This window comes from Epinephelus fuscoguttatus, linkage group LG10 (genome assembly GCF_011397635.1).
Source record: "Epinephelus fuscoguttatus linkage group LG10, E.fuscoguttatus.final_Chr_v1".
NCBI classification, from domain to species: Eukaryota; Metazoa; Chordata; class Actinopteri; order Perciformes; family Serranidae; genus Epinephelus; species Epinephelus fuscoguttatus.
In genome coordinates, this window is record NC_064761.1 from 5,236,458 (window position 1) to 5,257,205 (window position 20,748).

The 20,748-nt window shown below is 38.2% G+C and overlaps 1 protein-coding gene across 1 annotated transcript in view; it reads left to right on the forward strand.

Annotated features, from left to right (window-relative positions):
- LOC125895872 (inactive N-acetylated-alpha-linked acidic dipeptidase-like protein 2) overlaps nt 1-20,748 on the forward strand; it is a 791,425-nt gene that overhangs the window by 424,314 nt on the left and 346,363 nt on the right. The window lies entirely within an intron of this gene.

Consider the following 20,748-nt stretch of genomic DNA (forward strand, 5'->3'; position numbering starts at 1 on the left):
TTGGATTAAGTGATTAATCAGGTGTGTGCCGGGTGTGCCTCACACCTGATTAATCCACTTAATCCAGTAGTATAAGACAGGAAATACTCATGCATACTTCCTTTCAGGAAGTAGTGGAGCTGGTGCACAGAGCCCACTGATGCAAAATGCAGGGCTTAAAGTACTCCGGCGACAGACATTTCTAGTATTTATTTATATTTTTTATGTATTTTTTTGGCAACAACTAGGCATAAATTAGCATTTAACGAATCATCCTCTGATTTTCAGTGAAGCACATGGGTAGTTCCGCCAATGGTATTGTGTTATCAAACTCAGCTGGCCAATAAAAGCTGAGTGGGGAGGGTCTAAAAACAACAACGTGCGCGCGCACACACACACACACACACACACACCACACACACACACACGCACATACTACTTCCAAGCACATATTGTTTAGGTGTCCGTTACAGCCTGATATCCAAATGAGTGTGGGTAAATGTGCAACAGAAATGGACAATTGAACTGCGTTTGAATGATTAGCTTGTGTTAGCTTGACCACCAGCTATCAGACACTGAGAGAAAACAGCATGCCATGCAGTGTTTCCCCTATATGCAACTAGTAGCGGTGCACCGCCGCTACTGAAATATGACCGCTGCTGCTGATTTTTTTTTTCCCCCCATTTTAGCGCTTTAACCGTTATTATTTGGCGCTACCAATGCTTAATATCCAGGTCAATTCACACACTAAGAGGAGAGGGCTCTTATCTCTCTATAAAATAAAGTTATATTATTTTGCGCGACGGACGCTTCATATAATAACATAACAATATACTATTTATGGTGTTATGCCATCTATACTGGCTGAACATTTGTACTGCCCGCCACTCATGCCACCACTGTGGACACAAAGAGTATAGAAGCAGATCAAGAGAGAAACCCGCCCCAATCTCTCTCTCTCTCTCAAACTCTCTCTCTCTCTCTCTCTCTCTCTGTCTCTCAAACTGAGACTGTTATCCGATCAAATGTTGAATCTAGGCAGTGCTGATGGAATATAAATTAAGATTGTGTTCGTGTACCGCCTATTTCTTGCCTGAAATGTTTTCAGAAACATAATTTAGTGCCCTGTTAAGCTGAAATAGTGAGAGTTTGTAAAAGTCAGTGGGCGCCATACTGTTTCCTGAACAGCGAAAACAGAGGCCGAAAAATTTGATAACAAGCGATATAAATAAGCAGTGTTGATCAAATCTAAACCAAGATTCTGTTGCTGAGTTGCATATTTCTTGCCTCAAATGCTTCCAGAAACATGTTTTTTCTTGCTGTTTAACTGCAATTCCAGATTGATTGTTACCAGCCAGCTGCCACTGTGTCAAATGGATGAGCTCACATTATGTTACCTACCAGCAGGAGCATTTATCAGTCCTGTGCAGTGCAGTGCATTCTGGTAGTTGTAGGTTTTCTGTCTCTTGAGCAAAAGTGAATGCTGCAACCCCTTCTCTCTGTTTTCTCTGGTCATGTAGCACCAATTTCAAAAGTGTTTGCATCTCTCTGCTGCATAGACTGACCGATTTAATGAAAAGACCATCTTTCCAGCAGTGAAAGTTGAAAATAAATAATAATATGATTTTTTTTCCCCCCAACAAATAAGCTTTAAAAATTACTTAATCTAAAATGTGAAGCAGACCTTTAGATTGATGTAAAATGTAACATTTTTAGGTTGGGATAAGTAGAGGAAGAAACAGCGCAACTACACATATTCAGGTGGGGAGCAAAACCACAAGCAGAAAAGCACAGACAGTATTGCAGGTGAGGCTGAAGTTAGTTTAAAAACCTCAAGATGGACACACATTCAACCAAACCTTCATTGTGCTCCCAATTCTGTAACTTTAAACCTATTTTAGAAGGCAAGCACCCACTGTTTTCATACAACTTTTCTAAGACAGCCATAACTTTGGTGAGTACAATGTAATCATAACCAACAAAACTCTTGAACTCAAAAAATAAAATCTTTTGACTGTCTGCCACAACTGATCCAGACTGGAGAACACTACAACTAACTTGGTGCCATCAATCACGATGCCCAAATCAGAGCAGTGCAACAACAATGGGTCACCACCGTAAAGGGACTGTTTACCCCCAAATTAGAAAAGACATATTTATCCTTTTACTTGTAGTGCTTTTGATCAGTCTTGAGATGCTCGGAGTTTCAAAAAATATATATTTGAAAAACTCAACAGCAGAAATGTTTCCTGTAACCATGAACCTATATATATATATATATATATATATATATATATATAGATACATAGATACATAGATAGATAGATATAGATATATGATGACACTAAAGGAGACACTAAAGGAGACACTAAAGGAGAACTACAGGTATTTTCAAAATTCATACATGTCATTCTTATGATCTAAAACAGTATAAAAATATAATTAAATATGAGCAACTCTGCCCAATTCAAAAAAACTATAATACTTGAATTCAATTTGTGATGTCCCAAGGGATAAAGTCTGGAACTGCTCCATACTTTATCCCTTTGTACTCTGCAATAGAAATGTTCTGCCAGGGCCGACATTGGTGATTTTGCTTATTGTGATGTCATTTCTTGGACTATCTACAGATGCTTCATGTCCCTAAATTCTGCACAGCCTGTGACAAAAGGTTATGTAAGTCAATGAACCATAATAATTGATAGAAGTGTTGAAATTGTGTAATTAAAAAAAAAAAACAATACAAAAATTCTTATGTTTTTTATATCAGATTTTAAAAAATAAAAACACAAAACATACTGATCCAAAAGATTTTTAAATGTAGAAACACAACAAAATATTTCTAAAATATTTTTTTAAAACATTCCAAAACTTATTTGAACTATAAGCATTATTTCTTTTTTTGAGGTATGCATATTTTTATGAGCAGAGAGAAAAGGCATTCCTCATTCTTCTGGCGTGTGTGAAGTGCTGCAGTTCCATCACTACAAGCATACAATGTGATGACATAGAAGACAGAAGTTTTACTTTTCTGCTGCAAAAAGAATGAATGCTATTCTGGTTTTTATTTTAGATTGTTATATACAGGTTCATGCAAACAGTCATCTCCTGCAGCCATCACAGGGACATACCAGCATAATTCTGGTGAAATACCACGTTTTTGCAGCACTTAAATTAAGGTAACATAGGGTCATGATGTGATGATAGGGAGGACGAAAGCCTTAGCTTTCTGCTGCAAAAGGAATGAATGTTCTAGCTGCTGTGGATCTTATTCTAGATCTATTTAGCTGTCAGTTTATAAAGGGTTATACCCTATGACATCACAAGTTTAAGATTTTAGTCTCTTGTTTTGAGACTTTTGAGAGTAGCTCATGTGAGTAGCTCATGTACAAAAATATCGATTGAACTTTCCTACAACATAGGAATAGCATATTGGAATTCCTAAGGCAGTGTTCCCCTTTAATGTGTAAAATCTCGCAGTGTCACAAGCATGAGCCTCTTGTCTAGGAATAGATGCACACTTTCTTCTGCACAGCCATATGGATGGCGGGCAGGAGAAAAAAAAAAGTTCCAACATTAAACTGCTCACAACAAGGTCTGTGGATTATCGTGAGTATTGTTTTGTTTGTTTGTTTTTTGGTTGTTGTTCTTTTGTTTGGTGCTCTAAGCACCACAAGCTGAGTGCCATATAGTTCCATTATACTGGAGAGAAGGCAGACCTCTCTACAGCTGGTATCACCAACACTCTGCAACTCACACCAAAACAATCTAGACTGATAAACAGCAGAGAGGACAGATATGCATTTTTGATTTTGGGATGAACTGTTGCTTTAAATACATTGAAACAAATAACAGTAATTTGAAGTAGAAAAAAAAATACCTTTCTATTAAAACTTTGAATGAGTTCTTGAAATCATGAATCTTAACAGTGTACACATTTTAAACCAGTATTTTTGAAGGAAAGAAAAAAAATGGAGTGCTTTTGAATGCCACACTCCATATAGCACATACTAAATTGAAACTGTATATTCTCTAGATTTAAATGGGTCATACTCAAGAGGATCTTTTTTTTCATAAATAGAACAGAGGGTGCCTCAGGCCATCTCTTACAGACAAGAGGTAGTTCACACACATAATACATTACCCTTATTTAAGAATAGAATCTCTGATTAGAACAACACTAGCAAACTCAACACTGAACCCATAAAAATCTTCAACATGCTCTGCGTCATACTAGATGCACAGTTAATCTTTTCCGTCATCCTTCAAGAGTGTGAAGGTTAATGGAAGTCATTATGCATGTAGTCCGCCCACGCTTGCCAGCAGACACACACACACGCAAAGAAATACAGTCACACTATTTTTAGAGGGTTGTACTTCTCTGTATCCCGGGAACAGAGAAAGGGGTTGAAGGAGACGCTTGTTATTCCCTTGAGCCCCTGCCGGCCTGAGGGCAGATGAAAAGTTGGAGTGATTCTCTGAATACCAAGTTTTCCTCCTCTTTTTCTCTCTCTCCCTCTCTCCTTGTTCTCCTTTCTCCGCTTTGCTCGATCCATCCAGCTGTCCACTCGTTGAAGTCTACCCAAAGGAGGGTCACAGTCATCCATCACCAGATTATTTCCTAGCTCCGTTCCTGCACGCTGCCTTGAATTAAGCGGCAGTTTGCCGGATCTAAACATGGCTTTCAGACAATTAAATATGGCGTTTGTGATGGATGGATGGCGGCCCAGAGCAAGTATACCAGGCTAATAAGTCCTGCTGTTGGTGGCACTGTTTTTCTGGTGCTATGCTCTGACACGCACACACAGACTCACATAGCCACACATCCATGTAAGAAGACAGAAAGATCAAGTAAAAAAACAACATTATTTTCTCAATGTGGGCCAGTGGAAGATGATAGGACCATGCGTGTTGTTTGTAATATATGCAGATTGTAGTATATAACACACTTCCTGCATTAATAATATAGTTATTGAGGCTGCTTGTATATCTGTACTCAGCTTACATGTAACAAAATCCTTCCGCAGAGTAGTAGCAGTACATTAGTTCGCCCCCATTTCTTTTGATTTGTGGTATGACGTGCTAGATTGTGGGGGCTGTTGAAGAAGGACTTGCATGCAGTGGTGATATAATAGTGGAGATTAATTCAGCTTGTAAAGAGAGAGTCAGTTATATTCTCTACTAAGTTATTGTTCTTGAGATAGAAGAGACTTTATATAAAATCAGTGCTGTAGTTAAGACCGCCTAAACCAAGACCAGGTCATGACCAAGACCAGACTGTATGAAGACTAAGACAAGACCAAGACTTTGAGGGGCTGAGTTGAATTCCACACTGCATGACATAGGTATGATAAAATGTGGAACATGCAAACCATAGACGCTCAAACTGATTTGAAAGACCCACATACCAAAAAAATATCAAGCATAGAAAAAAAATGAAGATTACTTGACATTCACCTCTTTTATTTCTTTACTTTATAAATGTGTGTATGTATAAGTATAATAGGGCTGAGATGAATACCTGTATGATACAAATTTATGGAATGTATAATGTACTTTTTTGGGTATGAGTATTATTTGAGTAAAATTTGTCAATATACGTACTCATGATAAAGAAAAATCCTCATTTCATCCATTGTCAAAAGTGATCTGACACCTGTAACCACTCTGCTCACCACACCCACACACACACACTCAAGCAGCATATGTAACACAACCCATATCAATGCCAGGTTTAAATACCAACTTCCTAAGAACCACACCCATTACCAGTTTAAACTCTACCCACGTCTGGGTTAAACCTGGCCTATTAGTACAGATATGAATACAGATAATTTAGCTGGTTGAACAGATACAGATACGGATACAGATAATAAAGCTGGTTGAACAGATACAGATACGGATACAGATAATTTAGCTGGTTGAATAGATACAGATACGGATACAGATAATAAAGCTGGTTGAACAGATACAGATACGGATACAGATAATAAAGCTGGTCGAACAGATACAGATAATGGTGTACTTGCTCATCCCTAAAGCGTATCATGAGAATTGATTTGATAATATAATAAAAAAGCACTTTAGAGGTAAATTTCATATGTGGGAATTTCACTTTGTTTTCTTTGAGCAAACAAATGCAAACACACAGGAGGTGAAATCAATTTTTAGCATCTCTTATGCACAGGCAATTTAATAATGTCCCCACAGTTGTGGTTTTGACCGGTCTTTAAATGAAATTTGGAGTCTTCTTTGTCTGTGGCAATTATATAGAAACTCTTTTTTTTTTACTTTCTCTAACATTATGCAGTTACTTTTAAAAAAGAAATAATGAATAAAACAAGAGGAAGCTCTCTGAGCATTGCTTAATATGTGCTTTTGTTCTGTCCCTTGACACCTGCCAGATTCCATTCTGTTGGCTACAAATGTATTTGGGAATGCTAAATCTAATTTTTGAGAGCTGTAGAATTCCCTCCTTGAGGAACTGAGGTTAGCAAACTCAGTACCTTCTTATAAATCACTCCTCAGAGCCTACTTTTACAGGAAGGCGTTTTACAGTTTCTACATCTCTTTATGATTTTTATAATTTTTATTACACACTCTCTTTTAACTGGTTGATGTTTTATTAATTTATGTTGTTTTTATCTGGATGATTTTTTCTATTCTATCTTGTTTTATAAAGCACTTTGTAACTGTGTTTTTTTTAGAAGTGCTATACAAATAAAGCTGGCAGTGGTTAAATAATAACATCAGTGATACTTATCTTCAAAAACATAGTCTTCCCCAGTGGTTAGGGATAGCTTAAATTACTTTGATCAAAATCTTTTTACAAAGGCTAAAAACTACTTGTTATATTCCTATTTTTCTCAGTATGGATTTCGAAATGATAACCAAGGTTGAAAGGTACTTATTTTTCATACACATCAAGCATCGTATAGGCTTTGTCTATGGTCATTTATCCTCTGATTATTTAAGAAGATGTAATTTTCTTATGTTTTGTTCAGTACTCATGATAGCCAGAGCCAAAAGACATCATCTGTCCTTATTTTATTACTTCAAAATTCCCTGTTAATTCAATGGGATATTACCAGGAAAGAGCATTGTAGTTTGATCCAGATTAGAGAGTGATGCACACATTGGAATTTAGTTGTTTTAGTTTGTAAGATGTTTCCAAAATAATTTATTTGTAAGAAAATCCAAGTGATTTATTTATTTTTATAAGAATAGAAACCTTATCCTCATATGTGTTGAGCTGTAATTCATAGTCACATATTAGTAACTTTTTAGGAATTGCAAGAATGTTAAAGGTTTATAAATTCTCCATGCCCGTAGGTGGAACATGAGAGGCAGCACCAGCCCAGTGAAAAGGAACGTGAATAACTAGAATCAATTTTCAGCTTGGCCATTCATAAAAAGTTTTATTTGTTAAGGTTAAGTACCCTCAAATTTGCATGCTTGTTTTTATGTATATATATTCTTAAGTATGTTATCCTATGGATACATGTTTAATATTTAAGGGTTTTCTGTATTCTTAATTTTAGTGTATTATAGTATATTCTTTATATTGTATATTGTATATTATCTAATTCCTACAGAATATGCTAAGGTTTATTTTTCTGATGATACATATTTTTTCTCTTGTGATGTGATGTGTGTATCACTGTTTTTACCTGTTTTTTTTTAAGTCTGTATCTATCTATTGATCGACTGACCCACCAACCGACCAATACTACTTACCTACTTACTTACCTACCTACCTCCCTACCTACTTACCTACCTACCGACTAATCCACACTGAACTGGAGTGAGTAGTACTTAATGAGCAAGAGGAAGGGGAATTAGAATATTTAGTGAACTTGCTTATTCATGGTTACACAGCAGCTCAGTCACGGTGAATCAAAGGTTCAGGTGCACAGCTTGACACCTTAACTGGATTCTGATTGAGATGGGTTACTGCATATAAACAACTGTTATATCACTGAGCCACACCTCCTCTCATGGCTGTTAGACAGAGAGGATATGATCTGGATTGACCCTGAGACCTTCTTTTTATAGGGTCGTTTTTAAGCCCTAAGACAAACTTCCACATGCCTGAAAGACATTATGCTTTCACCAGGCATTCGCCTACATATGAACTGCTCATGTAAATTTTATCTCAGCAGACTGTGATGTATCATCTTAGCATATGTGTAAAGTGTGTTCTATTTTTGCAGTGGGAAAGACCATTATGCAAACAAAATCAGACCCTCAAATTTTATTTTGTCACTTACGAGGTTTGGTTTAGGAGAAATTTTAAATGTTTATTTGTGGCCTTCCTTTTGTAACACGTGATACACAGGAATCAGGATACATGATTACTGGTTTGTAATATAAGAAAAGAAATAACCAGTAATGAAGAACAGGAAATGAAGGCCAAAATGAAACTAGGGACAGACCCACTTGTCATAGGAGCTGTAGGACTTGTAAAAAACACACTGAGAAACTACACATGCAGCATCCCAGGCAATATCAACATCTACGAAGTACAAAAAATCCTCCTGGCACCATACGCATTCACCAGAGGGTGTTATTCATCAAGTGAAGCAAGAGACCAGCCTCCCTGTAGAGCCACAGGACTATTTGGTCACAGCTGTAAGGACCGGAGGGGGAAATCACAAATCTTTGCTCAGTTCAGTTCAAAGATTGGTTGCCACTGACTATACACTATATGCACTTGAGCATCCACTGCACTTTAGTGTGTATGTTAGTGAAAACATATGCACTTCAGTTCCTATTAAAGTATCACAAAAGCTTTTCAGTGCGACGACAGTAAGTGAATGCAGCACCTGATTCTAACTGTCCTAGGTTAAGTAACGTGTTGTCTGTTGCTTTTACATTCAGTTTAGCACAAAACTAATAAGGTTATTAGCTCAGCAGCCTAGTACTTATGACATAGTTATTTGATCAGAATTGTTTCTGTTGCTTTTGCTGTCTTTTAATAGGCTTTTAACAAGGAAATAACATAATGTGAATTACAGCTGAGCTAAACACTTTCACTGAACATCTCTAGGGCATATAATGACACAAAAGACAGACACATGAATAAGTTGGTAGAGAAAGTAATACTGTATGGAATTACATGGTAACAGATGATTTTTGCAATACACACAGCAGAATGTGTTCTTGGCAGTTCAGTCAGCAGAAGAAAATATTAATAATATACATTTCTGCAAGCCACAAATAGGACCATGTTACATTTGCACATATTTAATCAATGTTTCTAAAACGATGTGGGATATGAGCTGAATTTGCATCCATCAGGAGGAAGAGGGATTGGTGGATAGCATGACACCTAGGCAAGACACCTGCCAAGCTGCCTGCCAGCTGTTTCGAGACCAACAAACAACCAAACCAGTTGTTTTTTTAGCAACCCACTGCTGTGTTTTCTGTTTTTTTTTTTAGCCCCCAAACATGGGTGTGTTTCAGCGAGTTGTCACTGTTTTTCTACAGGGGAAAGCAATCATTTTTTATCGAGACATTGCTGTGTTTCCTGCTGGGGTAGTGCCACAAAAAGTGGTTGTTTTTTAACTTGGACATCACTGTTTCCTGCTGAGATTATGCTTCCAAACCATGTATTTAAGGCAAAGCATGACCTTTTACAAACCATAGCCAAATGTTTTTTCTTTTTTTTAAATAAACCTAACCACAAGTTAAGCACAGCAGTGCTGAAGTTTCAACATATCTGGTACATAATGACCTACCAATTAACATATATGTGGTTCCCAGAAACGTACAGTGCCATCATATTTGATGGTGATTGGGATGGTTCTTGGGTCTCGTTTTTCAGCAGTAATCGGAGTAGATTTCAGATATTGGATTGGATCAAATCTTGAAAATGGGTTGTTAAAAAAAAAAAAATCAATCTGAAACTGGATTGGACTAGCTATTTGGGGCATTATTTTATGGGGACAACATCCTTTTTTTTAAAAAAAAAAAAAGAATGTGATTCTACTCTACTGAGTTAGAAGTTGCAATCTTGAGCATTTCTGTTTCATTCTATTTGGCAGCACCTACAGTATAGCGATTAGTGTTGACTGCAGTGTTTGTTGGCAGATTGCTTACATTGTGATATGTAGTCTCATTAAGAGTGCTATCTGGATTTGGTAATCTTTGAAAAACCGGCACAAAAGTCTGATGGATTAGCTAGCAAAAAATGGGATTTCCAAATCTGGATCATTCTGATCCCAATGAAATGTTTTGAACAACGTTGCTTTGGACATTTTGCCTGGCTGAATAATAAAAATACCTCTTAGCCTGATACTCTCTGTGCTCATAGTCATCTGGAAGTACAATTTAATTTTGATTTTCAGCATTTCTATCTTTATTTATTTGTCACACAAGGCAGTTGGAAGATGAAATGTGACTCTCCCATATCCATCCTATTACACCCAAGAAACACATGCTATTATGGCAGAGGGGTGGCGCAGGGACAGCCATAATACGGTGCCCCTGGAGTTTGGTGCCTTGCTCAAGGGCACCCTGGCAGTGCCCAGGGGACCATCTGGCACCGCTCCATCTGCCAGCCCACACTCCAAAGTTGGTCCATACAGAGACTTGAACCTTTACTTGCCAAATTATAATGTTTTATTTAAAATTCCTTATGTATTTCTCTCCAGAGTCAAACACCTGCCTCATAGTCTAAGAGCTTCATGGTGTAAAACTTAAGTCGATTTATAATAGCCCCCAGAATAGCCCCATTTATCTTCTTTTACTGTAAATGTAATACATTTTATGGCAAAGAAAGAAGGACTTTATGGACTCTTATATTTCCTTATAATTTCCTGTGGAATTTATATAAAATTCCTATAAGTTTCCTTTAAAGGGCAGTAATTAAGTACTTATTTTATGAAGAAAAAGCCATAAAATCTCTCAGGACTGTACATGCAGTAATGCCAAAAAATATGAATGGCTCTTCTAAGAAACTCTTCTAAACTATGTCTAACACTTTTATCATTTCCACTACAGCTGGTACATAATGATGTTATTCTTTTCAGAAAAGCTGTGGTAAAATTACCTTTTAAAGAAAATCATTTTAAAAGAATTTACTGGGGAAAACAAATCCAGAAACTACAACAATATCACCATTCTCTATTCTGTATCACTTTGCAACCGCCTCTTGGTTTTCATAGTACATAATGAACTCTGCTGTCTTATATTTTTAACCGTCCACTAGTTTTTACACAAGATTTTTTGTCGTTCTGTTCTGTTTTTTTTTTTTTTACTCTAATTTTCAATGTGAAAGGACAAATTCAATTCCCCTCAAATCCAGCTGGATGGAAATGACAAAGTCGAAGGTAAGCTGGGGTAAAGGCACAGACTTCATTACGTGACTCAACATCACTGCATCAAAAAGCTCACTGATGCTTTATAAATGCTCTCTTTTAAGCCTTCCAAGGATAGGCTGTGGGGAAAAGCCTCTGACTAATTCAACACAGCTACAGTAAAGTACTTGTCCTCACCTCCTCCCCTGCCCTCTTCCCTGTCTTCTTCTCTTTTTCACCTTTTATCCATTACTTCGCCTTGGATAAATTCCCATCTTTGTCCAGTGCAGATATGAAGAACTGTTTTGAATTTTTAATACTTAAGATGTATATAGTTATTTCCCAGAGTAATTGAGAATTTGTAAATACATGAATCCCTGATGGACTTTGGTAATCCCTGTCAAGGTTTATCATGAGATCACTGCACTCTCTGGCAGCACTGACATGAGCAACTGCCCCCTGAACTCTCACTGAGCAAGGTGCAAGCTTGGCACACAGTTAGAGGGCCATGCACATACTTACAGAACTGGCTTTACTGTAGTTCTGCGAGAAATAGTACAAGTTGTTTCTAGACTGTACATGCTCTTTTCTATAACAAGCTTCACAACTGGTAACAGGGGTGAAGGGCTGTAAAGGACACAATTTACTCCCAGCTGGGCCTGCATCATCCATCAACCATCGGGAGCAACACAAAAAAGGTGGCCCAGTATTTGCTATTGCAAGTCCACTGGTGTACTCTTTTAAATGTCCCATAATTGTAAAATTATTCCATCTCAATTTTTTTTGACAAACAAACACTCAAATGTTTGATCAGATTCTGTTCATCATGTTAGAGGAAGAAGGTTGATCAAGGTTGCTGGAATCACAACAGCACTGGAAAGAAGCAGGTCTTTGTTTGGGAAAATTCGAAGAATAATACATGAATAATCCCTAACGCCCAAACCAAAGAGCATCCAGGACACCTGAAGCAGAAGGTGGCTCACACCTGTTGTCTGATAAAGAGTGGGGTGGGGGCACTTCTACTTAATGAAGAATGGGGAAAAGATGAGGCCATGGACAGTCTGACATTAGATTTAACTATTCTCTTATTCTTCTTATCTGAGGTTGAAGCAGTGTTAGATTTGTTAACAAAAACTAGGATGAAAAATATTTTTTGACCATCTTTTTTCCATGATGAAGACAAGATGTTGACAAGCTAAAAATAGGTATTTGATAAGAAATACTATAAATAAATGCACGTTTTGTTTTTGTTGTTGAGACAAGGCTAAAATGTTAGCAGTGGATACTCTTAATAGCCCAGTTAGATTTAGACTCACAAGTCAGTCTTTAGAGGCTTTGCTTAACTAAAGACTGATGACTTTCTCCCTGATTTTGTGTTTAGATGGGCGGACACAATTTCAGAGTTTAAAAAAACTCCTTATATTGCAGAACCAATAGTAAATCCGCAGGGCGGTCCTTCAGTGGCTTGCTGAACTCTTGTGCTTGTAAACATAGTCCGACTGCGTTAAAAGTTTTAAACAAAGTTGCTGTAAGTCCTTCATTTCCACAATCTTGTGGACTGAGCACACGTTTGATAAAACAGAGTTAAATCTCTCGGCATCCATTTTCAAGCTCTCTGTGTGTTTGTGTCCTTGCGGATGAGAAAAGGGGGAGTGCACATTTCCGGGAGGGCGTGTCCTTTTCAAAAATGCAAGAGGGCTTTGTTGCCGGCCGTTTTCACTGGTGTGTTAAACACACTTTAGAAAGGAGTGTCCCCAGACTATCAGAAGGCGGAGATCTCTGATTGTCTGGTGGCGAGACTAAGTTAGATTAGTTTAAAGAGAAAAAATATTTAAATTTAAAGTTATGTCTAAAAGTTGACTAAAATGTCACAACTTTAAAATCTCACTGCAACTAATAAGCATTTTCATTTATAGACTAAGACTAAGTCTAAAGAAGAAGAAAAATTAGCAGTGGGTAGGAGGATAATACACCCCACCTCAGGTGTGGTGTCTCTGGGCAACAGCTGACGTATCTACTGAGACAGTCTTAGATTTAGAGTGTATTGAGAGGTTAAGAACTTCAGGGAAGATGTGAAGATGTGATGTATAAAGTGCTGCCCTTTATTAGAAACTACTTTTGGCCTTCTGCTGTCAGAAGCTGAAGAACAAATGGGGTCATCCACTCAGCTACTATCAGACTCATGAACAATGACAGGAATAGGGGAAGACATGGAACGTCGATCAGTTTCTTAATTGACTGGATACTGCTGCTGTTGGAGCAGAGACCAACTGCTGGTCATAACTTGGTCACAAACTCTTCTGGAGGACTCCAGTTATGGAAAGGTCTGAGGATGCTTCTTGGAGTCCAGTTGCCCTGAAGCATTCTTTACAGCACTGAGCTGGTTACTGGGTGACAAACATCTGGGCCAAAGTAGAGGAGAGAGGAGAGCTCTCTGGAAAGCAGCACAGATGTCTCTTTCCCTATCGACTTTGAAGGCTTGGGACATCAGGAAGTGACTAATCTCATGAACTAGGACTTGGGGATTTCATTGGAAGACAGCTAAGGATAGTAGATGCAGGATATGATGGTGATATGAAGGAACTGGTGTGGTGCCAATTCAACCCGATCATCACAACAAATGTTGGCATTGTGCATTTCTACAAACCAAACATTCATTACATGTGTATCTTATGTAGCTGATGCATTGAAATTTTACATTTCAACAACAGTGTGGTTACTGTGTGGTTAGGCTTAACCATCAAAACCACTTCAGCATGGTTAGGAAAAGATGTTTTGGCTTAAAACATCTAGTTTTGGTGGCACAATCCTGGCTGGAATCACATTGATCTTTTTTAAAAAACCATCACTTTTCATGGCAGTATTCCTGCTAGAAAGCCAGTGACAGGTTGCTAAAAAACAACCACATTTAGGGGCCAAAAAGCCCCTGATAACACAGAGATTACTCATTTAAAAACTACCAGTTTTGTTCTTTAAGATGTCCCCAACAGTGGTCTACAGCATCACAGCTGTCTCGCCTAGGTAACACATATGGCAAGCCGTTTTAACATTTAATCGCTAGACTGGATATTCATTACTGATATCTGCAACATAATTTTGCCTAGTCAAAACTCTTATTCAAGATATCTGTAATTAGATTTTGACTAGTAAGATTAAAACTATTTTTGCCATTCATGTGTATGGGGTTTGTCATTATAGATATCTCCAATGTAGTTCCGGATATCTACAATTGTTATTTCGGATATCTGCAGCTGTATTGTGGATATCTGTAATTCCAGTTTGAGATATCTACAATTTAATTTTGACTAGTCATAATTCAAGTTGGGCGGCACGGTGGTGTGGTGGTTAGCACTCTCGCCTCACAGCAAGAGGGTTGCCGGTTCGATCCCGGGCGTGGGAGCCCTTCTGTGCGGAGTTTGCATGTTCTCCCCGTGTCAGCGTGGGTTCTCTCCGGGCACTCTGGCTTCCTCCCACAGTCCAAAGACATGCAGATTGGGGACTAGGTTGATTGGTAACTCTAAATTGTCCGTAGGTGTGAATGTGAGCGTGAATGGTTGTTTGTCTCTATGTGTCAGCCCTGCGATAGTCTGGCGACCTGTCCAGGGTGTACCCTGCCTCTCGCCCGATGTCAGTTGGGATAGGCTCCAGCCCCCCCGCGACCCTCAAGAGGATGAAGCGGTTAGAAGATGAATGAATGAATAAAGAATGTATAATAGCCAAAAACAACTCCAACAAAATTATGTGCTTGTTCCAAATAAACTAAAACCTTACGCTGAAGAAAGTCATTTTTTTTCTCAATGAAAAACACAGTCCCCCTAAAACTTTTGATGAACAGCCAAAAACAAGCGACCAAGATGCAGCAGCATAACTACCTCATCTCACAGCAGCAGTGAGAGGCATGTTTGTTGAATTTATGCTGCCATGCTAGGATTTAGCAAGACTGTGGTCACACCAGTAAAGTTGCTATGGCTCTGTTTTTCCCCCCACTACATCTCTGGTTCTGTATCCACAGCAAAACCTTCCTTATTGTATCCCATCCTCCAGCAGCCCTACATTTTCCCCCTCCCTATTCATACACCTCCTTACTTTCTATACCCATACTCCCCACATCCTCAAGGTTTACCACCCATCTTCACATGCATAAAAACACCCACACATATGCATACAATCACTTACACCTAAACAGCCCATGCTACCAATTATAAATAGGCCATTTTAAACAGACTATTATATATACTGCAGAAGTTCTACAGAGGGTAGGAGGGAAGGAAGGAACAGTATGTGTGCATCACATGCATATTTGCATTCATAATGACAGTGTAAACATTTGCAGGATTTGCCTCCTCTATGTAAACTATTACTGCTTTGTTGGAACAATCAAAAATGATATGTTAATGAATGATTAATTAGATCCCAACAGCATAAACAATATAATACATAATTAATATGGAGGTCATGCTGTATTATCTGGCTGTTGTCAAATCATTTCACTTACTTGTCTTTTATAGTGAAATAAAAAATACAGAATATTATGTGTCTATAAACTGTGCTAAATTTACTTTGAGTCTAGCCGAACCTTTCATTAGAAATTAGATATAATTAAAGCCAATATACGGGCAGAAGTAGTCTGAGACTCACCACCAGAATAAAATTTTTTCTTATTCCATTCACTGTCCTGCTCTCCAGTAGAAATTATGTCAAAATTAATATACAGGTTTTAAATTAACAAGACACTTGAGCTGCCTAATCCCTCATCAGCCACAATCATTTAACATAACAAGCTAAGTAATAAGATCTGTAATCAAGGTAATTAGCATTATTTAGAAACTAGTACTATGTCATCATACTTATCTCCACATAAATCATGGCTGCTATTAATATGAACTCAGCCTCTTGGAGCATAATGGAGTTCCTCCAGTTTGAAGAAAAAAAAACTGTTTTTCCTCATTAATATGCAAATGAAAGCACATGTGCTCTAGAATCTAATAAAATCATCTCCTCCATAAGGCCAGCCTGCAGTGTGATTATGAATATTCTGCAGTTTCTGTCTGCACAAGAATTAATTCACAGTATTTGTGACTACGTACGGCAGAAATAGGCAGACAGACACATCGTGATAGCATAATGATCTTTTTACCATTTAAAGTGGTGGAGGTCTTCCAGTTCAATATTTTTTTGCTGTGTTTAACAACCATGCCCTGTGAGCAAGAGTAGAAAATGAACCCATAAGTGTAGTTTAAAAATGTAGCCGGGCCACATTATGCAGCAGTTTAGTGGCACTTCTGTTTCCTTTAATGATTGCTCGTCCTGTGAGTGTGATTCATAGTGTCAATTCCAATGCCATTTTGAAGTGCAGCAAAAACAAGATATTGATATTGCAAAATATAGAGCAATTTCCACTTTTCAAACTGGACTACTGTACACATGCCATTATGCAACACATTTCTCTTTTCATACATAACATTACAAAACACAAGGCAAGGCAAATTTATTTACATAGCACATTACAGCGACAAGGCAATTCAAAGTGCTCTACTTTAACATCAAAAGCATCTTGACAAGGTGCAAAAGAAACACATTATAAAAGGACATCTAAAAGCAATTCATTAAAGAACTAGTGAATAGAAAATTAAAAAAAAACTTTAAATATACTAAGACAGGTATAAAATACAAGAATAAAAGTTAAAGTGGTGGTAAAAGAGTTGGTGCAGACCTGCAGTTTCTGGGAGTTTGCTGCAGATATGTGGTGTGTAAAAACTAAACGCTGCTTCTCCATGTTAAGACTGTAGGGACACAAAGCAGCCCTGTCCCAGATGACCTTAGAGTTCATACTGTAGCAGGGAGTCAGAAATGTAAATCATTCAGTGCTTTATAAAGCAATAGTAGTATTTTGAAGTTGATTCTCTGACAGACAGGAAGCCAGTGTAAATACCTCAGAAGTGGAGTGATGTGATCTTCTTTTTTGGTTTTAGTGAGAACTCGAGCGGCAGCATTTGGAATCAGCTGCAGCTGTCTGATTGATTTTTTAGGGTGACCTGCAAAGACCCCACTACAGTAGTGAAGATAGTCCACAATAGTTCTGTGCAAACAACCTAGAGACCAACAGATAGATACATACATGAAAGAAATATGATTTTAAATGAAATAAAATAATAGTGTTCCTGTAGATCAGGGTATTGTGTTAGTAGGTGTGTATACTGTGGTTTCTGTCCCTTTACCCATGCTTGCCTTTGTGTATGGCTGCCCCATTCATAATCAGTCCAAAGGCAGTCAATGGAGTGCCCCAGAAATGAGTCCTTAAACCTGAAAATAAGTTAGCACTTTAGCACTCCCCGTACCGTTGTCTCAAAGTCCACTTACCCTACTTGGACTTCTGCCACCTTGACTTTCGTTGTTGTCCCACCGCATTCCCCCTAATGCTGCTGGGCGTCATTAAACAATAACAGCAACCAGCCATGTTTTATGCCAACGTGAAAGGATGGCTTTTTTCTTCGGTGTCTGGCACCTGAAGTCACTGACAAAGTGACTCAAGTATCTGACGATTTCGGAGTGAGACTGGGTAGGCTAGTTTTGGTGGAAAAGGGGTAATTGTTTCACTCTATACACTCTGTACCAGAACACAAGACACACTTACGCACTAGCAGGGCCTCACAAAGAAAAGACTGTAGCCAGCTACAACACAGGTACCCACATAATGTCTCAAGGGGGGCATAAATGTGTTTTAAGAATCTGATGGTGCATTACTCTTTAATTTTGATGGACAGGGAATGACACTCACACTGGTGGGTTCTCAGAGTAAGAAGTTGTCATATTAATGAATCTTACTAAATATTAAGTGATTGAGTGTCTGGATTATTACATTTTCCATAGCAGCCTGATCACTTCTACAATGCCCATACATCACACTGTATTTTACTACTTTTTATTACAGTCAGACAATGATTTTCTGCAGATTTACATGTTTCCAGCTTCATCTTATCTCTGCAGTTTTGTTTTTTTTATGGTTTTGTATGAGGTGACCACTTGAAAAAGTTTTGTCATTGTAATCAATAAACTATATCTCTATAATTAGGATTTACTGTGATTCTGCCTCTTGCCGGGTGCAGTAACTGGTAGCTTGTGAAGACTTTGTGAATGGCTTTCCCAACACTGGCCCTCTTTCAGCCTGCCGCTCCTTGTTGTCTGACATAATGACAGTGTGATTGTGAAGGCACTTCATTTACTTGATGTGATAAGAGTTAATTACAGGGTGGATTTGAGCAGCCTTCAATCAGTAGACTGCAGAAACAATCCATGACCTCCTCTGTCTCCTCCCTGCATGGCTGCTCCTCTTTTCTTCACCATTCTCCCTGCCTTTACACACTCTATTTAGAAAGAGAGACCAGGGAAGGGAGTCATGCTTCCTTTTTTTCCATTCCAGCTATGTACCTTCTTTTGTACCCTGCATAATTTTTTCCCCATTCATTTTGGTGGAGATTAGGATTTGATGTATATCAGGGCCCATATTTGTTAAAGTTTACGTGTGACTAAAAAAGACCTGTACCGGAGAGTAGGACTTGAAACATACTTATAAACCATTGTCAAGGAGAGGGACTTTTCCTAGGAGAGCACATGGCAGAAACATAATTCTACACACTTAGATCTCTGCAGTATTACTGCAGAATATTGCATAGACGGAAGTGTGTGAAAGTCTCTTCTGTTTGGAGTTATTGATATTTCCAGCACCTTGCCAAGACTAAGCTGGGTTGAGCGGTGGTTGTCCTACATCATCTGAGGAGACCACATGACATCGCTGTTATCACACTTGTTTTAGTAGTAGTAGTTGAAACTGGGAGAGAGAGAGGATTACATCATCTGACCCAACAAAAGAGATTTAAAAAGTACCTGATAGCAGTTAGCAGCTAACTCAAAGAAGAAGAATATACAAATACTTAGGGATTAATAAATAACAGCCCATTTATAATGTAGTCTGCTTCAAATGAAGCTGGTAGCCTCTGCAGTGTTGGTGAGTAAAAGCCCTGCCACTATTTTTTAATTTTCTTACATTCTTTGCTAGCTTGATGCTAATGGCAGTACTCAGCAGGTTGCTAAAGTGCTTCTGCTGTTTAATGCCATAATTTTTCCTATTGCTGTACAGTTGTCCACGGCAGCTTATCCCTCTGTCTCTCTATTGGTCAAAGTGACGGGAGAAATCGTGAACGACAAAAAGAAAATCAGACATGCTAGACTTTCTGATGGAACGTTGTGAGGTGTCACAGACATGGCATCAGTTGTCGTCTACTATGAAACACTACCCGAGATGAAACAATGGATTATTGTGTACAACACTCTTTGTCATTCACGATCCATGCCAACACTGTACGTTGCTGTGTCGGGCTATAATCAGGCTGATATCGTGTCGTGTGAACCAGGCATTAGACATGTTACCTAGACCCTAGGTCCCTAGCGTTTTCACCACAAACAGTACTCTTAAATGTGGGCGGGGGTTGTTGTCTCTCACTGCTCAGTCCAACTCTCGCTGTATTTCCTCATCATCAACACAGAGGGAAGTCTGCACCTCATTTATCGTCCACAGAATGAGGTTGCATGTTAACATTTTAAGAACGAAAAAAAACAGGCTGGAGTGAGAGTCTCTCTCAGTGGGATATTAAAAATGGCGGGGTTTTTGCATTGAGTAACATTACAAGTAAACATTATACCTTAAAGTTGCAGGCAGTCGGCCCAATGAATTAACTGATTTTTTTTTTTTTTTTTTTTCCCCACATTCCAGAAACATTATTTTCTCATGGATTGTCTCTGCCTAAACATCATCTCTTGATAGGTTTGGATTCCCTTCGAGCTCTTCTAAGTGGATAAAAAAAAAATATGAAGACATTTAGAAAATGTGTCACCTCTGTTGTCCAGTTAGGTCCTTGGTCAATTGAAGCTTTTTCTGTTATGATGTGGGTGCAGATATAACTTTACTCATCAGCTTCAATATTGTCAGTCTGTGAAGCCTGTAAGGAAACCCCCGTTAAAAGGCAACAAACTCTTATTAAAGCTTTGTATTAGCATGGCTTTGGGTGGAGAGTTTAAATCTCCCACGTTGAACTAAATGCAGTTTAAAAACACCAGAATTAAACTGTGGCAAATACATTTAATATTTATCATTTTATACAGTAAAACTTTTCAAATGTATTGGACTCTGACAGGGTCCAAGATATACTGGTTCTCTTCTCATCCTTCAAAAACTCAACCAAAATCTTGTCTGAATGCCTGACTGGGTTAAGAGGAAATATTCATCATCTCAACATGTGAATGATGCTCACAGCGTCAGCCAGACAGAGACCACTTACATTGTTAATTTCATTACCGCAGTGAGATGAAATGAAATGAAAGAAAAAAGGGAGAGTGGAAAGAGAGATGGATCTAGTTCAAGCAGCACCATCAAAGTGCGTATAGAGATTCTCCTATATTTCAATTTGCTGCG